This window comes from Natator depressus, chromosome 7, assembly GCF_965152275.1.
Source record: "Natator depressus isolate rNatDep1 chromosome 7, rNatDep2.hap1, whole genome shotgun sequence".
Taxonomy (NCBI): Eukaryota; Metazoa; Chordata; order Testudines; family Cheloniidae; genus Natator; species Natator depressus.
In genome coordinates this window covers 56943050-56964403 of record NC_134240.1, presented here as the reverse complement: position 1 = coordinate 56964403, position 21354 = coordinate 56943050, and the positions used below count along the sequence as shown (strand labels likewise).

At 44.3% G+C, this 21354-nt stretch overlaps 1 long non-coding RNA gene across 1 annotated transcript; it reads right to left on the bottom strand.

Moving 5' to 3' along the window:
• Positions 1–15962: 15962 nt before the first annotated feature.
• On the bottom strand, positions 15963–20502 carry LOC141991567 (uncharacterized). Its single transcript, XR_012640388.1, has 3 exons — positions 20487–20502; positions 16953–17046; positions 15963–16004 (listed from the first exon to the last, which is right to left on the bottom strand). It is a non-coding gene; the product is annotated as an uncharacterized LOC141991567 (long non-coding RNA).
• Positions 20503–21354: the final 852 nt, after the last annotated feature.

Genomic DNA, 21354 nt, shown 5'->3' with positions numbered 1-21354 from the left:
TTTTAAGAGCTTTGCTTGGTATTTTGCTATTTGCGCTTGTGTGAGCCAGAGGCCGCCCTTAACATTCAGTAAAGCGCGTACCATGTGTGTTGTAAAAACCTGTATTTTTCCCCCTAGTGTCAGTTTCTTTGCTTTTGCCAGGGTCAGGGCGGTGGCTGCCACTGCCCGCAGACACGCTGGCCAGCCCTTGGCTACTTGGTTCAGTTGTTTAGAAAAATATGCCACCGGACGTTTTCATGCTTCTAGCAGCTGTGTGAGTACTCCCAGGGCCACCCCCTTTTGTTTATGTACATACAACTGAAATGGCTTGGAGAGATTTGGCAGACCTAGAGCCAGGGCTTTTATTAGCTTTTTTTTTTAGGATTTTAAATGCCCTGTCAGCCTCTGGGGTCCAATGAAAGGGGTTATGGTCTGCTTTTTTTACACAGTTGTAGGGGTCTAGCCCATAGTCCAAACTTTGGGATTCATATTTTACAGAAGCCTGCCATTCCCAGAAATGCTCTGAGCCACTTGCGATTACTCGGGATAGGAACTTGGCATATGGCTTTCTTTCTTTTATTTGAAAGCTGGCGTTCCCCCTGCCATATGTAGAACCCGAGGTACCGTATCTGCGGGAGAGCAATTTGAGCCTTACTTTGTGCTACCCGATATTCTTGGAGTCCCACAAAATTTAGGAGACTCACGGTGGCTTTAAGGCAAGGGGTTAAGCCCACAGTGGCAATTAACAGATCATTTACGTATTGCAAAAGGAGGGCTTTCTTATTATCCCACTCCTCTAGGTCCCTGGCCAGAGCCTGGCCAAAGAGGGTGGGGGAATTTTTAAACCCCTGGGCTAACACTGTCCAGCAAAGTTGCTTTTTAACTCTGTTCCGGTCCTCCCATTTGACGGAGAAAATCTCATGTGATGAGATGTCAACTGGGATGGCAAAAAAAGCATTTTTTAAATTAAGAACTGAAAAATGGGCATACTGTTCCCCTATAGAAGCCAACAGGGTATATGGGTTAGGGACAAGAGGGTGCAGAGTCTTAACCCATTTATTAATTGCCCTTAGGTCTTGTACCAGCCGGTACGTGCCATCAGGTTTCTGTACAGGTAAAATGGGAGTGTTTCAGGCTGACTGACATTTCCGGAGAATACCGTACATTAGAAATTGATCTATGGTTTCCTGTAACCCCTCTCTGGCTTTCTTCTTGATTGGATATTGCTTTACCTGCACCAGGCATTTCCCGGGTATGAGCTGGACATGAATGGGGGTTTGGTGAGTAGCTTTTTTTGGGATCCCTGAGGCCCACACAAGGGGATACATTGGACTTTCCACTGGTCCCATTTTGGGGCTTGCATAGCCGAGGGTTTAACTGCAAGGGCCATAATTCATGCATTTTCAAGGGGTAAGGTAAGGGTTATTTTATCTTGAGTAAAATGCAGGGTGGCACCTAGGTGACACAGCAGGTCCTGTTTCAGCAATGGTGTTGGGCATTCAGGGAGGTATACCAGCTTATGGGATATGGTTTTATTTTTTAAAGCACATTTTGCTGGGGCATACACTAGGCACTTGGTATTTTTGCCCGTGGCTTCTGTCACAGTGAGGGAGTCTGCTACTGGCAACTGAAGGGGTTGATTTACAGCAGTTTGCGCCGCTCCAGAGTTCACTAAAAAATTTATTTTTTTATTTTCCACCCGCATTTTTACTCGGGGTTCCGGGGGTAGGATGATCTGTCTCCCCTGACACCCCTATTCCTGTTCTTCTATCGCCATTATAGAGGTACCCCCCCTTTTCTTTTTGTTTGGGCACTTATTTTTTCAGTGTCCCTTTTGCCAACACAGGGCACACTGATTGCGCCCCAGTTGTTTTTTTTGCGGGTCTGGACGTCCGCGTCCACGGCCCCTTTTTTTTGTTTACTTTCCTTTGTGCCTGCCTGCACCGCTGCTACCATTAATTTTACTTGCTTTTTTTTTTTCACTTTTTTTAAACTATACACTTGATTTGCTGCTTTTAAAATCTGTGCCATGGTCATACCCATTAAATCCTCCTTTTCTGTAGCTTTTTCTTAATGTCGGGGGCTGCCCTGCTTGTAAATACTCCTTTAATAATTGCCTCAGTTTGTGGATCATTAGGATCTGCATTGGTATACTGTTGGATTGTGTCTTGAATGCGCTGTAAAAAGGCTCCAGGGCTTTTCTTTGGATCCTGCACTACCTTATATGGTTTAGTCCAATTATTCTATCTGACAGCTGCATGACGGAGTTCATACAGTAGCAGCTCCTTATAGGAGGAGAGGTGGGTCATAGCCTGATTGTCATTTGGGTCCCACCTAGGATCCTTTATAGGAACCTGATCATCTGGGGTCGGGATATTGTTACGGTCCTGGTCATATTGTCTTTTTGCTTTCTCCCTTGCTTTAGCTATGACCTGTTTTTGTTTAACCGTAGTCAATAATGTTCGCAGAAGGACATTACAATCATCCCAGTTTGGCTTGTAGCTGCTAAGACATTCCTTAAAAACCGATACAAACTTGCTTGGGTTGATAGAAAATTCTTCAGCCTGTGCTTTGAAAGCGGCCATGTCCATAGGATTAAAAGGTGCATGAGTATAGACCTGCATGGTAACAGCTGGTCTACCTTCCGCTGCATTCCGAGCAATTTTAGTCTCGGTAAGTAACAGGTATAATCCAGCAGATGGAGCTTGAACCTCACTATGAGCTTCACTAGGAATCTTACTCTGAGCCTTGCTCTGCGTGAGTGTAGGGGCTGAAGGGGGCACACTCTGTGTGGGTGTAAGAGCTGAAGGAGACACCGGATCTGCCATTACATTTGGGGTGGGGGTCCGGGGACTGACATTAATTGCTACCGGGCCAATGAGGGGTTAAATTACAGCATTGTAAAATATCAGTACGAGAGCACAAAGTCATAAACAAGTAAGCATACGAATGCTCATTTCAGTTCCCCATTCGCTGACAGAACAGGAGTAACTGGAGGATTGTATTATGATTTAGTGATCCTCCGGGAGGCCACTGTTCCTGGTCCTCTAATTGGTGCTGAGGCCAATCAACTGTACAAAATTGCTTCAATTTACCCTTCATTATTGGATCTGATCCAAATACCTTTTAATTTACTAAAATACACTCTAGGGGTGTGCACCGTACCCTACCTCCCATGCTCTGTTCCGGTCCCATACCTACAGGGTAACTCTGGGCGTCCCCAGGTTTCAACAGAGCATATAATCCGGATTTTAAAAGGTTTCTACCTTATTCAAGGGACCGGTTCCTCACCGTCGCCCACAGCTGCTTCTCCACTATGTGAGTGCATTGCACCGTTGTGCCCTCCGGGGTTGATCAAACTGCGTCTCCTCCGAGGCCCCCGATGAACTCACCGGTGCGCGCTGCGCGTCAGTTGTTGCTGTAATCCTCGACCGCCGGAAAGGATCTGGGCAAGGCTAAATAGCAGCCTCGTTGCCCCACGTTGGGCGCCAAAAGCTGTTGCCGGCACCCAGTGCCGAGAGGCAAAACAACAGCAGGGGTTCGTTACCCAGTGTGTTTCACTCAATAATCACAACGGGATGGAGAAGCAGAAAAGTTTATTTGCAGCTGCAAACAAGGTACAGGGAGAATAGAATCTCAAATCCTGCACACCAGAGCAGGTCATTACACACACTTTTATATTCCTTAATGCTACTGCACTACACATTAGCCAATCAAAACTTTACAAAAATACACCGCCTTCCTTATATGGGTTACAACAATGTTTATTTCCTGCAACCTCTAACAAGCATTCCTAGCAACTTAAACAACCAGCACATTCTGTCTGGCCTTGTAACTATCTCCTATTATCTTTAACTTGGCGTCAGCAAACCTTACACTGTAAGGCATTATCTGCGGCTGCAACATTGTTTTAAGAGCAAAAGAGCTTATTCAAACCAGCCAGGCCTGAATTCTATTAAGGGGGGTTAAGAAGAAGCCCTTAGGCCTTCAGCAGGGAGACCTCCTCGACCCTTATGGCCTTCCATCCCCTCGACTTAACTAGTGGCCATGCCCTGGGGTCTCCAACAGAAGCGACTTTGTCTGTACAAAGTGCAAGTTGGTCTCCATATTGGAAGAGAAGGTTCAAGGTCTGGAGCAACAGGTATCGACCCTACGTTGCATAAGAGAAACTGAAGATTTCCTGGAGAGACGTCAGGATATGCTTCTACGGGCACAACGTTCTGAAGATTCAGAGCAGGCTGCACATCGGGGACAGGAGGACGGTGAAGAAATTTGGCATCATGTGACCTCCAGAAGAAAAAAGTGGAACATCCATGTACCAGCAACGCCAGTACGGGTAAGTAACCGTTTTCATGTTCTCTCCACAGGTACTAATGCGGAGAGTGGACCAGATGATACGTCTGAGGGAAGGGAGCAGAAGGAGACTCCAACGACTGGAAGGCATGAGATGCACTGTCCTAGGGTTGGGGGTTCCACGACCACCGCTCCCAAGAGAAGGAGGCGGGTGGTGGTGGTCGGGGACTCTCTCCTCAGGGGGACTGAGTCATCTATCTGCCGCCCTGACCGGGAAAACCGAGAAGTCTGCTGCTTTCCAGGAGCTAAGATTCACGATGTGACAGAGAGACTGCCGAGACTCATCAGGCCCTCGGATTGCTACCCCTTCCTACTTCTCCACGTGGGCACCAATGATACTGCCAAGAATGACCTTGAGCGGATCACTGCAGACTACGTGGCACTGGGAAGAAGGATAAAGGAGTTTGAGGCACAAGTGGTGTTCTCGTCCATCCTCCCCGTGGAAGGAAAAGGCCTGGGTAGAGACCGTCGAATCGTGGAAGTCAACGAATGGCTACGCAGGTGGTGTCGGAGAGAAGGCTTTGGATTCTTTGACCATGGGATGGTGTTCCAAGAAGGAGTGCTAGGCAGAGACGGGCTTCACCTAACGAAGAGAGGGAAGAGCATCTTCGCAAGCAGGCTGGCTAACCTAGTGAGGAGGGCTTTAAACTAGGTTCACCGGGGGAAGGAGACCAAAGCCCTGAGGTAAGTGGGATACCGGGAGGAAGCACAAGTGCGTGAGAGGGGAGGGCTCCCTGCCTCATACTGAGAAAGAGGGGCGTTCAGCGGGTTATCTCAAGTGCCTATACACAAATGCACGAAACCTGGGAAACAAGCAGGGAGAACTGGAAGTCCTGGCAAAGTCAAGGAATTATTATGTGATTGGAATAACAGAGACTTGGTGGGACACATGACTGGAGTACTGTCATGGATGGATATAAGCTGTTCAGGAAGGACAGGCAGGGCAGAAAAGGTGGGGGAGTTGCACTGTATGTAAGAGAGCAGTGTGACTGCTCAGAGCTCCGGTATGAAACTGCAGAAAAACCTGAGTGTCTCTGGATTAAGTTTGGAAGTGTGAGCAACAAGGGTGATGTTGTGGTGGGAGTCTACTATAGACCACTGGACGAGGGGGATGAGGTGGATGAGGCTTTCTTCTGGCAACTCACAGAAGTTACTAGATCGCACGCCCTGGTTCTCATGGGAGACTTCAATCACCCTGATATCTGCTGGGAGAGCAATACAGTGGTGCACAGACAATCCAGGAAGTTTTTTGGAAAATGTAGGGGACAATTTCCTAGTACAGTACTGGAGGAACCAACTGGGGGCAGAGCTCTTCTTGACCTGCTGCTCACAAACCGGGAAGAATTAGTAGGGGAAGCTAAAGTGGATGGGAACCTGGGAGGCAGTGACCATGAGATGGTCAAGTTCAGGATCCTGACACAAGGAAGAAAGGAAAGCAGCAGAATATGGACCCTGGACTTCAGAAAAGCAGACTTTGACTCCCTCAGGGAGCTGATGGGCAAGATCCCCTGGGAGAATAACATGAGGGGGAAAGGAGTCCAGGAGAGCTGGCTGTATTTTAAAGAATCCTTATTGAGGTTACAGGGACAAACCATCCCAATGTGTAGAAAGAATAGTAAATATGGCAGGCGACCGGCTTGGCTTAACAGTGAAATCCTTGCTGATCTTAAATACAAAAAAGAAGCTTACAAGAAGTGGAAGATTGGACAAATGACCAGGGATGAGTATAAAAATATTGCTCGGGCATGCAGGAGTGAAATCAGAAAGGCCAAATCACACCTGGAGGTGCAGCTAGCAAGCGATGTTAAGAGTAACAAGAAGGGTTTCTTCAGGTATGTTAGCAACAAGAAGAAAGTCAAGGAAAGTGTGGGCCCCTTACTGAATGAGGGAGGCAACCTAGTGACAGAGGATGTGGAAAAAGCTAATGTACTCAATGCTTTTTTTTGCCTCCGTCTTCACAAACAAGGTCAGCTCCCAGACTGCTGCACTGGGCAGCACAGCATGGGGAGGAGGTGACCAGCCCTTTGTGGAGAAAGAAGTGGTTCGGGACTATTTAGAAAAGCTGGACGTGCACAAGTCCATGGGGCCGGATGCGTTGCATCCGAGAGTGCTAAAGGAGTTGGCGGATGTGATTGCAGAGCCATTGGCCATTATCTTTGAAAACTCATGGCGATCGGGGGAGGTCCCGGATGACTGGAAAAAGGCTAATGTAGTGCCCATCTTTAAAAAAGGGAAGAAGGAGGATCCTGGGAACTACAGGCCAGTCAGCCTCACCTCAGTCCCTGGAAAAATCATGGAGCAGGTCCTCAAGGAATCAATTCTGAAGCACTTAGAGGAGAGGAAAGTGATCAGGAACAGTCAGCATGGATTCACCAAGGGCAAGTCATGCCTTACTAATCTAATTGCCTTCTATGACGAGATAACTGGCTCTGTGGATGAAGGAAAAGCAGTGGAAGTGTTGTTCCTTGACTTTAGCAAAGCTTTTGACACTGTATCCCACAGTATTCTTGCCAGCAAGTTAAAGAAGTATGGGCTGGATGAATGGACTATAAGGTTGATAGAAAGCTGGCTAGATTGTCGGGCTCAACGGGTAGTGATCAATGGCTCCATGTCTAGTTGGCAGCCGGTATCAAGTGGAGTGCCCCAGGGGTCGGTCCTGGGGCCAGTTTTGTTCAATATCTTCATAAATGATCTGGAGGATGGTGTGGATTGCACCCTCAGCAAGTTTGCAGATGACACTAAACTGGGAGGAGAGGTAGATACGCTGGAGGGTAGGGATAGGATACAGAGGGACCTAGACATATTGGAGGATTGGGCCAAAAGAAATCTGATGAGGTTCAACAGGGACAAGTGCAGAGTCCTGCACTTAGGATGGAAGAATCCAATGCACCGCTACAGACTAGGGACCGAATGGCTCGGCAGCAGTTCTGCAGAAAAGGACCTAGGGGATACAGTGGACGAGAAGCTGGATATGAGTCAACAGTGTGCCCTTGTTGCCAAGAAGGCCAATGGTATTTTGGGATGTATACGTAGGGGCATTGCCAGCAGATCGAGGGATGTGGTTGTTCCCCTCTATTCGACATTGGTGAGGCCTCATCTGGAGTACTGTGTCCAGTTTTGGGCCCCACACTACAAGAAGGATGTGGAAAAATTGGAGAGAGTCCAGCGGAGGGCAACAAAAATGATTAGGGGACTGGAACACATGACTTATGAGGAGAGGCTGAGGGAACTGGGGATGTTTAGTCTATGGAAGAGAAGAATGAGGGGGGATTTGATAGCTGCTTTCAACTACCTGAAAGGGGGTTCCAAAGAGGATGGCTCTAGACTGTTCTCAGTGGTAGGAGATGACAGAACGAGGAGTAATGGTCTCAAGTTGCAGTGGGGGAGATTTAGGTTGGATATTAGGAAAAACTTTTTCACTAGGAGGGTGGTGAAACACTGGAATGGGTTACCTAGGGAGGTGGTGGAATCTCCTTCCTTAGACGTTTTTAAGGTCAGGCTTGACAAAGCCCTGGCTGGGATGATTTAATTGGGGATCAGTCCTGCTTTGAGCAGGGGGTTGGACTAGATGACCTCCTGAGGTCCCTTCCAACCCTGATATTCTATGACTTCATAATTTTTTTGCAATATGTAATTCATACTTTGGCCCTTCCCTCCCATTAGCCTTAGGCCCCTCATAACCTTAATCCACCCCTGCAGCCAGCGCAGTTCTTTTGCCGTCACTGTATTGTCTAGTTTAGTTCTATACTTCTCTGGCAAAAAGGCTTCCCCAGGGAGGCTACTCTGTCTCCTTTGGGCCGCAAGGCTGGGATGGGCAGCATGCAGGACTTCCCTCTCTAGCTGCCTCCTCAAAGGTCATTTTCATTGATTCCCCTTGCAGCTCCATGTCTTGGTCCCTTCCTTGGACGCCTGTTTCAGTGCTTAACCACCCTTCTAGTTAGAACATTTTCCTAATAGCTAACCTAAATTTCTCTTGCTGTAGATTAAGCCCATTACAACTTGCCCTACATTCTGTGGACATTGAGAACAACTGATCAGTCCTCTTTATAACTGCCTTTAACATGTTCGAAAACTGTTAAGTCACCCCTCAGTCTTTGTTTCTCAAGACTAAACATGACCAATTTTTTTAACCTTTCCTCATTGGTCAGGTTTTCTAAACCTTTTATCATTTTTGTTGCTCTCCTCTGGACTCTCTCCAATTGGCCCACATCTTTCCTAAAGTGTGGGGCCCAGAATGGACACATTACTCCAACAGAGACCTCACCAGTGCTGAGTAGAGAGAGACAATTACTTCCCATGTCTTACATACAACACTTCTGTTAATATACCCCAGAAAGACATTAACCTTTTTGCAATTGTATCACACATAGATCATAGAATATCACACTGTTGACTATATTCAATTTGTGATCCATTATAACCCCAAGATCCTTTTCAGCAGTACTACTGCTTAGCCAGTTATTCCCCAATTTGTAGTTGTGCATTTGATTTTTCCTTCCTAAGTGAAGTGCTTTGCACCTGTCTGTACTGAATTTCATCTTGCTGAATTCCGATCAATTCTCCAATTTGTCAAGATTGTTTTGAACTCTAATTCTGTCCTCCAAAGTGTTTGCAAGCTCTCCCAGCTTGGTGTCATCCACAAATTTTATAAACATACTCTCCACTCCATTATTCAAGTAATTAATGAAAATATTGAATGTTGCCAGACCCAGGACTGACCCCAGCAAGACCCCATTAGATACATCCTCCCAATTTTGACAGAAAACCATTGATAACTATTCTGAGTATGATCTGGATCGGAGACGCCAGCTGAGTGTTGGGAACCACAGCCAGGGCGGGACATCTGCCAACCAGGGCTGCCTTATCCAGAGGTGCAATGCCCTGGGACAAGGATAAAGCAGCCTTGGGACACCTGCCTGTCATGGAGGAGCCTTTTGAAATGGGCCACTCTCTTTACCACTACAAAAGTGATTTTTCTTCCTTTGGTATCCTACCGTTAATTGAATTGTCTCATTAGACTGACCTTCCACTTGGTAAGGCAACTCCCATCTTTTCTTGTGCTGTGTATTTATACCTGCTACTGTATTTTCCACTCGATGCATCTGATGAAGTGGGTTCTAGCCCACAAAATCTTATGCCCAAATAAATTTGTTAGTCTCTAAGGTGCCATAAGGACTCCTTGTTGTTTTTTCATTTAGATCTCATTTCCTTAGTTTGCTTATGAGAATGTCAGGTGGGACTGTGTCAAAAGTCTTAATAAAATCAAGATATGCCACATCTACTGCTTTCTTCCTATCCACTAGGCCGGTAATCCTGTCAAAGGAGGAAATTAGGACATGATTTGTTCTTAACAAATCCATACTGGCTATTCTTAATAACCCTATTGTCCTCTACAAATTGATTGTTTAATAATTTGTTCCAGAATCTTTCTAGGCATCAGAGTTAGGCTGAGTGGTCTATAATTCCTCAGGTTCACCTTGTTCCCCTGTTCAAAAATAGGTACCTTTGACCTTCTCCAGTCCTCTGGAACCTTACCTGTCCTCCAGGAGTTCTAAAAGATAATTGCTAGCAGCTCCAAGATTGCTTCAGCTAGTTCTTTAAATACCCTAGGGTGAATTTCATCAGGCCCTATTGACTTGACTATATCCTAAACCTGTTCTTTTCCTAATTTTGGCATGCATTCCTTCTCCCTTGTTAATATCCTTTTTAATTAACCTTTTTAGTGAAGAGTGAAGCAAAATAGGCATTAATGATGCTTTGATACATAAGCCCTCTTATTCTTCATGTTCCATTTCACAACAAACTGCATTTCTGCCTTCTGTTGTATATTAAAAGAACATTATAATTTACTGGAGTTCATAGATTTAAAGACCATGTGACAAGGTAGCATCCTGCTCCTGTCTTTTCTAGCCACAAACTGCTCAGCGACCTCATTCTGATCAAACACCTTGTGCAATTTATTTAGTGTTCTCCCTACCACCTTTACAAATTCGTGCAGCTCTGTAGTTACACTAGCATATCCTCCTTAGTTCACTCAGTCAAGGAGTGGGGAGCCAGAAGGTATCTTCCCCATGGGAGATCTCTCCTGACTCTGACTCTCAAGAGCCTCCCCAGCCTTTCTTCCCCCAACCACTTCCTTCCTGTGCCTTTTTTCTAATTTCTAGGCTAATGGGTTGACTAGCCTGGCAGCTCCCTCCTGCCTGTCCCCTAGCTATCAGTTAGGCCCAGCTTTGCCCCACAGATTTAATTGGTGAGCCAGTGATCAGAGTGCTGGTACAGCTGCTGTTGCCCAGCACTCTGTCATGGGCCAGAAGGAACCATTGCAAGCAGGCCATAGAATTACACCCAGAAATTCCTGCAGTGTTAAACAAAACCTCCCCTCTTCCTGCCTTGTTTAAAACCAGCCTAACAACCCTGAGCTGGGGAGAGAGACTCGGCTTCATTTCCTGGCTCGAGCCGTGTGGGAGGCTTCCCTCAGCATTGTGCTGTGTCTTGGACATAGCAATGGGCTGCTGCTACTTAGTCATTGGCTGAGTCTGTTCTAAAGGGTGCATTAGACAACAGCAGCCTATGGAGAGGACAGACTTGTCAATAAAATATCCCCTCTTCAGGTCTGAACGTGCAGCAGCGGCTCAGAGGTGTTGTAATAAATGGGTCTATTTTAATTGTTAGCTTAACTAGTGAAAAGTGAGCGAAGGTTTGTGAATTGTTTCAATGATCTGTAACAGAAAACTGTTTAAGAAAAGGTGGACAATGGAGACAGAAAGACCACATTAATTTAAATAGTAAGCATTGACTGATACCACTCAAGGGCCATGTTAAGATTATGGCTGGTAAACAAGAGGAGTAGAAGACTGGAAATTAGACCTAATTGTTTGCCAGAAGCTGGGAGTGGACGACAGGGGATGGATCACTCAGTGATTGCCTGTTCTGTTCATTCCCTCTGAAGCACCTGGCATTGGCCACTGTCGGAAGACAAGATACTGGGCCAGATGGACCATTGGTCTGACCCAGTATCGCCATTCTTATGGCAGACAATGAGAGGATGAATCATTCCACCCATTGCCTTGTTGAGGCCTTTATAAAGAGATGCTGGGGAGGGAAATAGTACAGTTGTGGCAGAAGGATTGTTGCCATGACACCAGACCGTGATACTCCAGTGGGGGTTCTTGACTAACACCAGTGCACCAGTAAGGACCCCAGCCTGATACATGTGAAATCCTGCTCTGTCTTCCTCTCCCTCGTGTGCTCCTTTCTGTCCCCCACGATCTTCCTCTGATCCTCTCCTCTCTTGGTTTTTCACCTGATTCTGAAATCAACTGTACTGCACGGCACCAGCATAGCAAGATGAGACTGCCCGCACAGCTTGGCCTCAGAAGGAACAATGATGGAGAGGGATCTGATCAGACCAACCAGATGATGTTCCTGACCAGGGAGGTGACCTGGGGTCCAGAGCCACAGCTGTTGTGGCCTCCTGCCAGCCCAAAGCATCAATCCATAATTGACCAGATGCCCTGTATCCCTGAGAACATTAATAAAAGCAGGTTTCAGAGTAACAGCAGTGTTAGTCTGTATTCGCAAAAAGAAAAGGAGTACTTGTGGCACCTTAGAGACTAACCAATTTATTTGAGCATAAGCTTTCGTGGTGAGCTGTAGCTCACGAAAGCTTATGCTCAAATAAATTGGTTAGTCTCTAAGGTGCCACAAGTACTCCTTTTCTTTTTAATAAAAGCAGTATTTTCCCCATCATTACTATCCTATCTCTTCTCTCCCTTAAGTGCCTGACTGTTTTGTCTAAACAGAAAAGTGACTCTAATTCCCAGATCAACAGAGCTAACCCCTTTCTTCCCCACCGAGAAGGACTGTTGACTCAATAAGAGATTTTAACCAATATTCAAAGTCTCCAAAAAGATAAGAGACTTTGATAGGTTTTGATTCAATTCCAGTTTTAATGTTCTTTGCCTCGTTTTGATTCTTTTCCTTTTATGTGTTTTTGTCAATACATTTCTAACCTTCAGCATGAATTTCCTCATGTGTTTGCCATAGAACTGAGCAGACTGAGCTCCCTGTATCTCAAACCCTGAACCTTGTTGAAAATGGATTAATGTTGGACAGGGACTGGGTTATGTTAATACCTTTGACTCTTTGGGCCCATATATTCCATCTCAATTATTATAACAGTCCCTGCTGGAAAGAAAATAAAGGTTCTTGTAGAGTTCTTTACAGTAGGTGTGTTCCCATGATGTGAGCCCTGGGCTCTTAGTGACAGTGATTGCATAGAAGGCGGGAGAAGGGGGTCTCACCATTTCTTGAGATTAAAAAACACAGATTCTTATTAAGATGCCTCATCTGAGTTTATTTTGATCAACTGATCATCAGAAAAGAATTGACCAGATCTGTGCTCCTAGCTGAACGACGCTGACAGATAGTAATAGAAACACTCTAGAATCAAATCCAGCACAGGCCTGGTATTCTCCTACATTCAGTTGCTACACAATTAATATGGAGAGGAAAGGGAGGAAGCTGGAGTAAAATGCTGCTTGAAACGTCACCACGAATGTGTGTGATCCAAAAGGAATCACACAGAGGTTGGTCACGTTTTTGAAAGGAGGAGAGATCAGCAGGGAACTGATTCTGAATGGGCTGGCTGTTAAGCCACCCAACCCTGGACCTTACAGGTTTTGGAGGGGTTAGCCTTCTCCACCACAGTGTAGCGGCAGGTCTTCGCATGGAAAATACGTTTACACTTCTGTTCATTGTAGGAAGTGGGTATAGCGAAACTGTTATTGGGAAAGACAGACCAAACACAGGAGCGTGAGATTAGTCACATTAACATGCACAGAAGACAAATATAGAGCCTGGCTCTCAACTCAGTTACTCTGGATTTGTGCCAGTGTCGATTCACTGACATCAATGGGTTGGGGGACTATGCATGTGGAAAACTCATGTAACGGAGTGGAGAATCAGGCCCTTAACAGTGTAACAATTTGCAGACCAAATGAGTTAATGGTTAACATAAAAAGAATTCTCATCACTTCCTCGTGTGTCCTCTCCTAATACTATGCCAAGTTCCTGGGTGTAACTTTTACTAAACTATCAGAGACAAGATGGGTGAGGTGATATGATTTATTGAACCAACTTCTGGTGGTGAAAAAGACAAGCTTTTGCACTAATGGCTCTTCTTCAAGTCTTACTGAGCGCTGTTAACTTAAATTCTAACCAACATGTGTCCTGTCCCCGCTACCTGCTTGAGCAAGAACAAAGATAGATCTTTAGTTGATTATCTTAGTTTGTATGTGTTATTCCTGTGCCTTGCTGAGTGTTAGGCTCCTTTAAGTCTCTAACGGTCAGAGTATCTAGAATGCTTCCCTTCCAGGTCTATGGGTGTCGCAACTAACAGTGATGCCAAGCTGGGACTGGATGACAGGGGATGGATCACTCCATCATTGCCCTGTTCTGTTCATTCCCTCTGAAGTACCTGGCACTGTCCACTGTCGGAAGACAGGATTCTGGACTAGATGGACCATTGGTCTGACCCAGTCTGGCCGTTCTTAAGTAAATTCCTGCACACCACTGATCATGTGCCTTCATCAGGAAAGTGGCTAATTACAATAGTCACTTAGATCTCCTATTTCACTTGGGTGCTGTGAGGGTTAATAGGCACTTTATAAGTAGGAGCCATTATTATTATAACTAGATACCCACTGAAATGAATGTGATGTGTGCTTTTAAAAAACAACCTGCATTGAAATGTATATTTACACATATGCTTCTGTGTGATTAGAGGTTTAAAACATTTCATTTGCTGCACTGTGTCTGAGAAGTCCTGCTCGTGCCAGATGTTTGTCTGTTATCGAGAGTGTTTCCCAGGGATGCCTAAAGAAATGACCTTTGAAAATATGGCTTGCACAGGCGGCAGCTTCACCTAGAAACATAGGGTTCCTCCTGGTTCCCCAAAGATATGAGCAAATTTTTTCATGCAAATAGGTTTTTTTTTTTGTTGGTTTTTTTTTTTTTTAGGATATGTTGCTGAAATATGCAGATTCAGATCAACCGAAACTTGTTGCAAATTCCAGTCAAATTTGGCAAATAATTTCAGCTGAAAAAAAAAAAGGTTGGGGGAAGAAAAATTGGAAATGTCAAAATCTTCTGTTCCAGAAAGATCTTTTTGTTTGGGGATTTGCCTCCATTTAATTTAGAAGGCTGTTAGACCCCAAAAAAGAAAGTAAAAAACTTCATTTCAGAAATATTTTGTTCAATCCCAAACAAATGTCATTTTTGGTTTGATACCCACCTGAAAACATCAGTTATTTGCCCAGCCCTGATTCCGTAATTCAAAGATGGTTAGATCAATTTAGCAGAAATTAAATTTGGGTTGAGACCATGCAAAGAATGTTTCACTCCACTCCCAAAAGGAAAAGTATTTTAAAGAACTCTGGCAACTAAAAAAAAAGTGTGTATGGAGGGGAGGAGGGAAATGGAGGTGCATTCTCAATCTCAGCTATTGCTACCATGAACTGTAACTACCATATAGTGTAAATTAGAGCATTATGGATAAGGTAGAATAGTCTAGTGTTCTGACACAAGAGACTATTTAAGTCAGAGTGTTTCAAATCTGATTCTTAGCGCCAACTGCAAAATTTGGATCATCTTTGAACCAAAATCCCAGAGGTAAACACCTCATGAAGTTTGGAGTGTTATAAATCTGGGTCTGGTTCCAAAGTTTGTTGTTTAAAGACCATTTTAATTTGTTTCTTCATTGGTCTCTCTTCCGGCCTTGGAATCTTTGATCATCTAGTCTGACCTCCTGTAAGACACAAAAGTTCATAGAACTTCCCCCAAATGATTCCTAGAGCAGATCTTTTAGAAAAACATCCCATCTTGATTTAAACATTGTCAATGATAAAGACTCCACTATGACCCTTGGTAAACTGCTCCAATGGCTACTTACCCTCACCCTTAAAAATGTATGTCTTATTTCCAGTCTGAATTTGTCTAGCTTCAACTTCCAGCCATTGGATTGTGTCATACCTTTCTCTGTTACACTGAAGAGCCTGTTAATAAATATTCTAGATTGTAATCAAGTCATCCCTTAGCCTTCTCTTTGAGTCTATCACTACAAAGCACATTTTCTAATTCTTTAATCATTTTCATGGCTCTTCTCTTAGCCCTCTCGAATTTATTAACGTCCTTCTTGAATTGTAAGCACCAGAACTGGACACACAATTCCAACAGCAGTTGCCCCAGTGCCAAATACAGAGGTAAAATAACCTCTCTCCTCTTCCTTGAGATTCCCCTGTCAATGCATCCCAGGATTGCATTAGCTCTTTTGCCCACAGCCCTGCACGGGGAGCTCATGTTAAGCTGATTATCAGTCATGACCCCCAAATCTTTTAGTGTTTAGTTTAGTGTTAAAGATCTGTAGATCATCTACCGGGATAGCAGTGAAAACGTCTCTTGAGCCAGCTGTATTTTCAGGGTATTATTTGGGATTTTCCAAAGAAATCTAACACTTGTGGTTTTGAATCCTGCAGAAAAAAATTCTGTGTATTTAGTTTGTACTCACAGGCTGCAGCACTCTATTGTTTGCTTGCGACAGGTACAGCGGAAGCAATCCTTCGTCTTCCATCTCGTATTAAATTTATGAAAGGCTCCATCCCTATCATTGCAGCCTATAAGCACATAAGCAATGTTGAGTTAAATGTCAATAGTGCAATTTATTTTCAAATGTCTCTTACCCGGTCTTGATTTGGTGTGAGGTTGGAGGATAAGTGTTTGTTTGTTTTTATTTCTATATATTCCCCATAGATTCTCTCACATTGCCTTACAAACAAGGATAAGACCCAATCCCTGCCCAAAGCCGCTGACAATCTAAACATATGGCATAGGAGAATGAGCCAAAGGGTAGGGAGCAGAGGGATTACAGATGAGGATTGTTAATTCTCCTCTCAGATCAAGCTGAATCACATTTTAGGCACGTATTTCATGGGCTGATCCAAAGGCACTGAAATCACTGGAAACGTTCCCCTGTCTTCAGTGGCCTTTGGTTCAGGCTCTGGATCTAGCATGTCTTAAATTCTTGGGGTTTTAAAGCACTGGGCTGGGAGTCGGGAGTCCTGGGTTCAATTCACAGACTTCTTTGTGTGATCTTGGGCAAATCACTTGGGCCCAAATCCTCAAAGGTATTTAGGCATCTAACTCCCATTGAAATCAATAGGATGCCCATGCTCAGGGCAGCCCTAAACCTCTGACTGCCGGAAGCCAGGAGTGGAAGCCAGGGGTGGAACACTCCAGAATTGTCCTGTTCTGTACACTCCTACAGAAACTCTGGGATGGGCCACTGTCAGAAACTGGGCAAGATGGACCATGGTCTGACCCAGTGTGGCAGCTGTTATGCTTTAAGGATCTGGGCCTTAGCCTCTCAGTGCCTCAGTTCCACATTGTACATAATAGCCCCGCCCTACCTCACACAGGTGTTGTGAAGCTAAATCCATCAATTACCATGTGGGCCTCATATTTTTATCATTGTGAAAAGATCTGTTCAGAGCCACAGTTTAGTGTCTTGTAAACCCCACCATTTTGGTTCTGCTTCTCAAAAATCACCCACAGGATTTTCTTACCTTTTGCCTTTGGATCAATCATTTCTGCATAGCATTGTGCATCGCATAATGTCGTGGAGAGGACAAAGGCTAGGAGGAAACTCAAGAAGCACTTCTGTGAAACATGGAGAAGACTCGTCATGGTAACTAAAGAGTTAATAGCTAAAATAGTTGACTTGCATAGAAATAATCAAGAGGAATCTTGTTACTCATGAATAAATTCAAACGGGAAATCTGTTCCCCAGCATGCCAAATACCCAGTCATGGAGTCAGCTGCCTTTTCCATAGTAATCGTGTTGAAAGCTGTGCACCACTGGAAACAATCTAGTATGTGGACAGGTTGGATATTAAAGGCATGCTAGAGGATCAAGCAGTCAGCCTGACAGGTTTCTCTAGTATAAACAAGGCCAAAAAGGTGACTTTAGTTCTGGAGTTAAAAGGCAACATTTACACTCGCACAGCCACCTAAGGTGCCTATGCTAGCAGTGAGTAAAGGGCCATATGCTATTGTTTCTTTGACCTGCCACACCAAGTTCTCTCCAACCCGAATGCAAATACAAGTCATTCATACAGTGCAGCAGGGTGCAGACTGATTTATTATTCTAGAATCAGGTGCTTAATCCATCTTTTGAGGAACACTCACGTGGTGCTGGCTTTCAGAATCTCAGCAAGATGGACGTAAAGAGGAACACAGCAATTTGGCACATCAGTGGGCATTAGGAGGTTCTAATGTGACTAGCGAGACAAGGTGGGGGAGGTAATATCTTTTATTAGACCAGCTTCTGTTGGTGAGAGAGACAAGCTTTCGAGCTATATGGAGCTCTTCCTCAGGTCTGGGAAAGGTACCCAGCTAAATATCAGTTTGAACAGATAGTTGAGCGCAAGTAATTGGCACATATTCTAAGGAACCATTCAAGGTAAAGCGGCCTCTTAATACACCTGTAGTCATAGGATAAAAAGGGGGGTTAGTGGGTTATAGGTTGTTGTATTAAACCCTAAATCCAGTGTCTTTATTAAGCCCGTGGTTTTTAGTGTCTAGCAAAGCTATGAATTGAAGCACCTGGGTTCGTCTTTTGTTGTGCAAGTTTCCTTTGAGGATGAGGACTGATTGGTCAGATCTAGAGTGATCGCTTTGTGAGAAATTCTGACTGCTACCCTCCTTCCTGAATGAAATGGCAATGTAAGAAATAGTTACAGAGCAAAAGGAGAGGCACTCAAAATGAAAACAGGGTGGAGATCATAAATTCAGAGCAAAATCAGGCACCTGACAATAAAGAATTTCATGTAAATGTGATTTAGAATTACAATAAATTATCATTTCTTCCTTGTCTGGGTTTCTTCTGCTGTTCCTGTAAATATAGGAACTTGGATTCTGCTTTTATTTAATAGCCTATTTATAAAAAAAAATAGTGGCATATCTTTTTCTTAGCATAGTAATCTGAAATGTAAGAGTTATCTCTGCATGAACAATCTGTGAATTATATTTGAAAAGACCTCTCTAAGCTACCGTTAGAGTTTCTCACCTTATTGCTAGTGCTGATTTGCTGAACAGGAAATATTACATGGTGACACTAGCAATGTGTGGTTCCCAGAGTCTGCAGACCCTAGCTCGGCATGCTTTAATACTAGGTTACAGAATAGCTGACCATTCATGGGAACTTTTAATAACTGCCTATGTTAGACAGAACTCTGCTGACATAGCATTGGAGATAGCGATGCTGTAGCTAAAGTTGATATGGGACTACCATTCTAAGGCGTCTCTTTTTATTTGTTCATAGCTTTTCAAAGTATTTTTGAACCAGCCAGTATCCAGCGAAACCAAGGCTTGCTCTTGCTCCCTTATTCCATTGCCGTCTTCACCACCACAGCTGTTGGTAGCTGGTCTGCTCATCAGGTTTGAAACACTTAGATTTGTTTTGCAGAGGCCTGAGCTTTAGGTTGTCCAAGGTAACAAAAATCCAACTCAGCCTGTTACATCAAATTATTTATAAAAGTTGTCAAAGGTTGAAGGCAAATAGACCAGGACAACCTAGGTTATTTAGGTTAAAGAACTGTGCTAAGGGATCTTTAAGAGTCTGGGTAAAGTTATGGGTTGGCATGACAATGAGCTAAAAGATTCTAGAAACCAGAAGAAATGTGTATCCTTGAACTCACCAAAATGTGTTTCGATTGGCTAATGCTGATGGAATGAGAGAGCTTCCCATTCTTGAATACTATTGATCTGGGGGTCACGAAATCAGAGCATTGAGGTGGATGAACTGGTCCATTGGAACCCTTTACATCAATCCGTAGAGAGTGAGTCTAAATTTCTCTAGAATCAGAGACACTTTTATAGCCCTGACTTCTCCCAGCAGTAAATGATCACTTGGCAAAACACCCACTGAGTTGTATACATAGACAGTGGGGGAGAGAATCTAGCAACCTTCTTTTCAATTCATATTCATGGCATAATTAATTTAATATGCATAGATTCTTATTCTCCTTAAACTCCTCTCAGTATTTGGTAAGAAATATACAAGTTGCATAAGTAGTTTGTAAATGTGTTAGTCTCTAAGGTGCCACAAGTCCTCCTTTTCTTTTTGCGGATACAGACTACCACGGCTGCTCCTCTGAAACAAGTAGTTCTGTGGCACCTGGCAAGCTTTCACTAAGAAAATCTAATTCTATATTTTTAAAAGAGCAATGTGTCCATCCTATTTTTACCATTGGAAAAATGGGTATTGACTTACCATTTCTACAAAGTGTGTCACTTCCAGCGTATGTATCCAGCCTGTAGGATGCAGCTTTTGGCTGCAGTGAATTTTTATATAGTGCAGAGGCAAATGTGTTACAAAGCCAAACCTTGAGCAAACAGACCACATGGAAGCTGCTGAGTTACCTATTAATACAGACTGACCTCACATATATAGGTGCTACTAAGATTTGGACAATTAATAACTGCATAGCAGTCCTAGCTCTGTGCCCTGGGGTGAGAGCTCATCACACCAGGAAATGAGTCCTCCTCTTCTATATGCAGAAGCAGAACAGGCTCTTCCTGCCTTTGCCTCTGCCCGACCTCTGCTTCTTACCTCTTCCTACTGGGTCATCCTTAATTATTGCACATAGCATTAGTCCTACTGAAGTGGAGATGCTGCGGAGTGGGGTGGGGGTGGGGGGTTGAGACCACCCAAAGTTCTCAGCAGCAAGTATGTCAGCCTTCAAGGGAAATGGGGGTGGCAAACCATTTCCTCTCTCTCCTCCATGACCTCTGGCAGAACAACTGCTCATCTCACAGTGAGGGCACCACCACCCAAGCATTTAGTGCTGCTGCCAGTCACACCCTATTCCCCTGCCCGCAGCTAGCTTGGGGCCATAAAATCCAATTAAGTCTTCCTGGGGCTGCATGGTGCTGTCCACATATCTGAAACTAAATGTTTTCTCATTCCTTACCAGAGCTATGTTGTGTAATTGTCCTTTACTCTTGCTGATGACCTTGCATTACCAAGCCTCATCTGGCCAGATAATGCAAGCCTAATATTAACTATCTGGATACCTCTTGGGATTGCCTCTTCTCACCTTGTAGGGCAGGCCATGTTTGATGCTTTTCACTCTGTGGTGCGCAGATCCTTTTCCAGGTAACATTCTGGTGTGTTTCCAGCCTCTGGTGCACAGCATATTTTTCACACACCTTTTCCTAAATGAAGAGTCCCGTTGCTAAGAAAGTTAGAGCACTTCTTTTTGACAAGGCAAGCAGTCCCATTCTATCAGCGAACTAATAGAAATGTAGGACTGGAGGGGACCTCAAGAGATCATTTACTCCATCCTCACTCCCTGTGCTGAGACAGGAGCAAGTATACTAGACCATCCCTGACAGATGTATGGCTAACCTGTTCTTAAAAACCTCCAATGATGGAGATGCCACAATCTCCCTGGGTAACCTGTTCCAGTGCTTAACTAGCCTTAGAAAGGTTTTCCTAATATCTAACCCGCATCTCCCTTGCTGCTAACTAAGCCGATTACTTCTTGTCCTACCTCCAGTGGACATGAAGAACAATTGAGCTGTCCTCTTTATAACAACCTTTAATGTATTTGAAGACTGTCAGGTCCTTCCTCAGCTTTCTCTTCTCTAGACTAAGCATGCCCAGTTCTTTTCTCATAGGTCATGTTTTCTAAACCCGTTCATCATTTTTGTTGCTCTTCTCTGGACTTTCTCCAGTTTATCCACATCTTTCCTAAAACCCCAGTACTCCAGCTGAGGTCTCAACAATGCCAAATAAAGCGGGACAGTTACCTCCCGTGTCCTCTGTCCTCTTAATACACCCCAGAATGAGATTAGCCTTTTTTGCAACAGCATCACACTGTTGACTGATGTTCAATTTGTCATCCGCTAAAACCCCCAGATCCTTTTCTGCAGTTCTACTGCCTATCCGCGTATTCCCCATTT